Source organism: Sitodiplosis mosellana, unplaced genomic scaffold (genome assembly GCF_009176505.1).
Source record: "Sitodiplosis mosellana isolate CC-2019 unplaced genomic scaffold, AAFC_SMos_1.0 Smas_scaffold_6226, whole genome shotgun sequence".
Taxonomy (NCBI): domain Eukaryota; kingdom Metazoa; phylum Arthropoda; class Insecta; order Diptera; family Cecidomyiidae; genus Sitodiplosis; species Sitodiplosis mosellana.
In genome coordinates, this window is record NW_022601467.1 from 9,533,219 (window position 1) to 9,539,218 (window position 6,000).

Sequence of the window (6,000 nt, forward strand, 5' to 3'; positions counted from 1 at the left end):
TAAAATGTATGTAAACATTCGCGCCGCATTCGCAGCGCATTCGCGTGATACTCGCATTCGAATGTTTACGAATGCCACTGCGAATGCTTCCATACATTTTATATGGGAGCGTTGCGAATGCTTGCTTCAAAATACGAATAAAGTCATTTTTTTCCGAAACGTAGAACGTTTTCGAATACTCATTAGCCCCTAGTTTTCGCTTTTCAAGCGTTCGTCACAACATTGAATACATAAAAAGCGTATTACTTGGAAATAGCAACGCTTGAATGGAAACATTTGGAATTTAATGCGATTTGATTGAAAAGGTTAGACGTAATTATTGGGAATTGCGTTGAAAATAAAAAGCGACGAGAACACCTTAAATTTGCGAAAAAGAATTGGCAAAAAATAATCTGCTTACGAAGTCATTAAACGGTTGCGCACGCGCGTGTATTCAAAATGATTTTCAAAGTCAGACGGTAGGTTTAGAGAGCATTATCTTTTTAACTTTGGCCTCATTTTCGGTTGCTGCCTGCTCAAATTTCATTTTGTCATGTAACGAACACTCTCTGTCCAGCACTGGATGCCAACGAAAAAGCAGCGGCTCTTCACGAACCACACTCACAAGAGCACAGGAACGAGTGAGCGAACGGACGAACAATGGAAAGGGAAAGAGAGACAGAAAGATATGAAATCTTTCATTTTGACGACAAAGAAAGAAAAGAAGCTGTGAGAGCACCAACAAAATGACGTCTCTTCTGACAAGAGCGAAGAGGCTGCGCTTACTTAACAGACACATTTTAATTAACACATAAACTCTTAATGGCCAGTATTATGTTTAAAGTTTTTCCAAATATTCGTTAGGGTGACATTGTTTTCGATTTATTCACATTTCACATTGATTCCCAGCGCTGAGCCTAAATCTTGTTGCCACTCGCATTTTATGTGTGTGTACAAAATGTATTCCAGCAACATTTTATCGGCTACATTTGTTCATTCATTTTAAAGCGCTCGCCTTGAGATGAGAGTGTTATGTGCAATCGTATTGAGAAATCAGATCGAAAATCTTGCTTGTACCATCGACCTCTTCATTGCTCGACTGCTGCTTTGGTTGCTGTTGCTGTTGCTTCACATCGTAAAAACTACCTTCGCAATAAAATTCGCGCATTAACATCAAACTAATTTTCGGCGACCAGGTCTAAATTACACTGGAAAATGTGAAAATCCCTTCAATGCATATTGAAACGTCAAAATGCTATTAAAGATAATTTTATGACTGTGTTATTGTCAATTTATGTCGTGAAAGCAGAACTGATTCCCAGAAAAAAGCAGACACCAACAACGGCGGCGACGACGACGACGACGACGACGACGATGACAACAGCAGCCGATAAACATTTTACGAACTATTGTTCGCGGCAGCGGCGAGATGGTGTGTGTGCTGGGGCGCACTCTTGGTGAATGGGCGAACGCCTGAATGGCAAAAACTCGCTATGGCCAATTATCTAAAAATTTGCAGTCAAATACATTTTGAAGTCGCGTGACTTGCTGCTAAACATTATACGTAGCTGTGTGCTTCGCACAGCACGCCAATCTAAACAATGCGAGAGCGGCACGCACATTTAGTCGAATCAAAAAGCGTAATCTGTAAACATACAAATAGAATTGATGCTAGCGATGTGAGGGGGGTGAACGCGGTAGAGAGTCAGAACAGCGGAAAATGGGGGGAAAAATTGACCAATAAACCAATCGGACTAGCATTTAAAGCGTCTCGCGAAACACGCGGCACAGAATATATCGAACAGACATTAATCTCATCAATAAAAAAGAGTGCACCAGCATTTTGCAGCAACAGCAACACGGAATTTGCACAAAAGCCAACCATTTTGCATAACTGTGAGCAATTAAAGATAGGAAAACAACCAAATGTCGAGTTGTGTTGCATGCAAAAAGCATTGAATATTTGCGTGTACGAGAGAGAGGGAGACACACGGGCTGAAGTAAAAACTCAAATACTGTTCGGAAACAGTAGTAACGTTGTGAACATTTTCCCATCTATTTTTGTTTTCCTCTCTCTATCTCTCTGTGTGTGTTCATTGTCGGTTTGGGTTTTGTTGGCTGCGCGCGTGTATCAGTGTGAATGCCTCGCTTGGATCTTCTTTTTGGAGTAACTTTGTAGCGGCAATCATTTGATGCATTCACCGTGCACCACAAGATATGCGTATATATATACTGGAAAAAAATGGGAACATGTCTCTTCTAAGCCCTTCCAATGCAATATGCCAAATATAATAATTCCGAGAGTTTTGGTGGTTTTTCCGATGCATACTCCATCCTATTGGCGTTGCAGCCGCAAAAGCAGTAGCAGTAGCAGCACCAGCATCAAGCATGGGTAGTAAATTGCTGCTGATAAAAATTGTATACGCTGCGCTTGCATGCAGTTCACACAACAAAAGAAGTGAATTTATGTATTTAGCATTACCACATAGTATTCACTTAGCGCCTTTTGGAGTGTACAACAGCATCCTATTGCTTTTTTACCACATGAAATAGTTTCGAGCTTTATTTACACTTTGCCTCGATTCTCTTTTACTCAATGAACTAATTCACATTTATACGGAGAGCGAAAGATACATGTAAGCCAGCTACAGCCACTACAAGCAAACACTTTCTCTGTATGTGTCGATCGATTATCACTTCTCTTTCATGCAGATCGAGCGGCGAATATTGTAAAATTCACCAGCACACTGGATCACAGCAAAATGCTATTACAGAATATATTTGTACGCATATGCTATGGCATTAACAACGTTCGATATTCCTCAAGTTCGGATATTTTGTGAATGCAAGTGCGTGAACGCAAATCCTCTCGTTCAATGTAAATTTTCTTGTGTTGTGCTTGTGCATGAGCGCGAACGCGCACACACGTCTTGTTATTCATTTTAAAAGGACTTCCGTTACTGCTCTGGGCATGTTGTTCTCTGGCGGATACTTCCCTTCATTTCATATGCTGTGCTTTTTTTCTCCTTCGGCTGCTACTTTTAAGATGATTTAATCATGTCAAACCCCCTGAAACACACTCCAGCTAAAAATAGATCACTTTCGTGACATTCTTCATTCAATAATATGTTAAACGTTACAATATGCACCATGCACACCCACAGACACACACACACACACACAGCGAGGGAGAAATTGTATTCGGTAAATCAGTGTGCAATGTGTGTGTGTGAGTTGGGGCGCTTCAATTGACACAATTTACTTACAAGGAGCATCATCATTCACATTCATCGCCATTACCGCCGCCGCCACCACTGCCACCACCTAGCTCACACTATGCCATACTAATAAATATTGTACGTGTGCCAAATATTGAATTAGTCGACAACAGTCTGTACTCATTCGCATAGTTATAGTGTGCGGTGTGCGCTAGCGAGCACACATACACCGAACGTAAGACGTTTAAACACACAAATGGCAAATAAAGCCCAGCAAACACACATCATAAGATGCAGAAATGCTGAAAACGACAAAGCATGCACACTGCACACAACCGATTGCATTTTGCCAGTTCAGTTCAGTTGTCTACCAAGTGAATTTCGATGCACAATCACTTCCCACAAAGCTGAACTCAGCGCAATGGCGTGCGACGGATGAAGAGATAGAGATGGAGATGGAGATGTAGAGAGTGAGAGAGAATGAGCAAGTCGAGTTGAGTATTTAATCTAGTGCCAATGCTTATGCGCTTCTGAAATGCTGCGAAATTGCACAACAATGCACACAGACAAAATTAAAATGTACTAAGAGATCAGAAAAGAACAACTTACGCCAAATATAAATGCGTATATAATAATAGATAGATAGATAGAGTAAGTAGTAGAATGGGGGGAAATGAAGAGCTTTTTGGAATAATTCCAAAATGAAGAAGAAGAATCGGAGAGACAGAAGAAGAAGAAGATGAAATAAAATCGTGTGGCAGAAAATTCTGGCTTTTCCATTTTTCATGCTTTCAGTGTCTTTCGTCGCGTTTTGGATTGACTTAGAAAGAGAGAGAGAGAGAGAGAGAGCAGAAAATAGAGCCGGCGTCTGTGTGTTTGTAAGCGAATTTGTTCATGTTTTTGTTGAAATCTACGATTTCCGTGTGACAGCTTCTCATAACGTGTATATATGCGTTTGCGTCTTACGTTTTGGATTTTGTTTGGTTCTATACATATTTTCCACTCTGACTCTCTCTTCGTCTCTTTCTCGATTTGTGTGCTTGTGCATTTTATATTTTGCCAGAATCGTTCACACATACAAAATGCTCGATTGTATTGTTGAGATTAAAATGAAACAGTTTTACTGTAGCAACTTTGGTAAAGCATAAATGAACGAGACAATGGTAGGGCCGACAACACACTACACCAAATAGAAGCGACGATAATAACATTGATGACAAAAGACGACGATTTTCTTGCGAAATGGTGCACTTAGATAATGCCTTTGTTATTTTGTTGTTGGATGCTTTCCCTCTCGGTCTCACACTGTCATCGAGCGCACGTGTTTGTGTGTGTGTGTGTGTGTGTTGCAGTTTTCGCTCGTTTTTTATTATCATCATTTCGGTAAGTGTATCTAAAAGTAGCGATTATATGTAACAGGCAAGGGAGCTGAGCGAGTGCAGTGTGTTCACAATAAAGAGATGCGGAATGAATGAATGCAACGAGTAGATATATAAACGTACAGCAATGCAATGTCGTCATTGCATTTGTCTTTATTTTACAACTTTCACAAAAGATGAAGACAATACAAGGAATGGCAAAAGTGTCACGACGACACAAGCATCTCAAGGAATTATATGTCCCTGTGTAACTGTGCCATACGTACTTGAATGTTTGGCCTGTTTCAAACCCCCACCCCTGCCACCATTGTCGTCGTCGTCATCTTCGTCGCCCGGCACACAATTTGTGTGCAAAACTAACGAATGATATAGATGAAACATAAATCGGCAAATCGAACGAAGAGACTTATTATACGGTTATAGATTTCATCGTGCGATGTGAATATGAGCGCGAGTGTGTGTGTACTGTGAAAACAATCAAATTCTATAAACGGATCGCTTCCGTACGGAAGAAAGATTTCGGGGGGTTTGAATTGGATGGATTTGATTGTGGTGCGGAGGAGCTGTTGTTTTTCCTATTTTCATTTTCGCATAACATTTTTTCTTTCTCGTTCATTTGTATTTTTTTGCACTTCACTTCAGAAGTATACATCGTTTGGTAATGGTTGTGTGGCAACAGTGACTCTGGCGGCAACGACAGTCATATTTCTTGTTCGCTATATGCCATATCGGTCTCTCTATTCCACTTTCTCTCTGCTGTTGCTGCTCTGTCTCTCTCCCCCAACATCAACAGCAGGAGCACTCACATGTAATACTTTTGTTGCCAGAGACTGTAAGGGCAGTCTCTTCGTATATTTTTCGCTTCTTTATGTCATTTTCCTACTCATATATTTTATTATAATTTTGCTTTGCCTTTGCTCTGGTTTTGGTTTCACCCATTCCGCTAAGTGACTTGGCTTGTGACTGTATGTCTGTTTGTATAAGTGTATGTATTTTCGTTGCTGTAAACCTTTCATTTTGCCGTGACTCATTCAGTTCGGTTCATTCGGATTTCTTCGATCATTGCTTTCTTTGCTTTCTTTCTGTCTCTCGCTCCCTTGCTCTCTCTCTATTTTGCCTTTTGTTTTTTCTCTTTGGCTTCCTTTCTTTCTCAATACTTTATTTTCCAGTTTTATTCCTTCAAGATTTTAGCGAAATTGTTTTCCGATATTTAGACGGTTTGTCGTTTGCGTTGTTTTATTCATTCTATTTTACAGCTTCGATATTTCTTGTGTTGCCATTTTATTTTCATCTGATTTTGACTGTGCCATGGTATTTTTCTTTCCTATTTCTCTTACTCTTTGCCGCTTTCTATTCGCCGCTCTCGATCTCTTCCTATCTCTCTCTCTCTCTCTCTCTCTCTCTCTCTCTCTCTCTCTCTCTCT

General features: G+C 40.3%; 1 protein-coding gene across 2 annotated transcripts in view; it reads right to left on the minus strand.

The window, feature by feature from the left end:
* LOC129578493 (uncharacterized) overlaps nt 1-6,000 on the minus strand; it is a 132,651-nt gene that overhangs the window by 62,723 nt on the left and 63,928 nt on the right. The gene's annotated exons all lie outside the window — the stretch shown is intronic.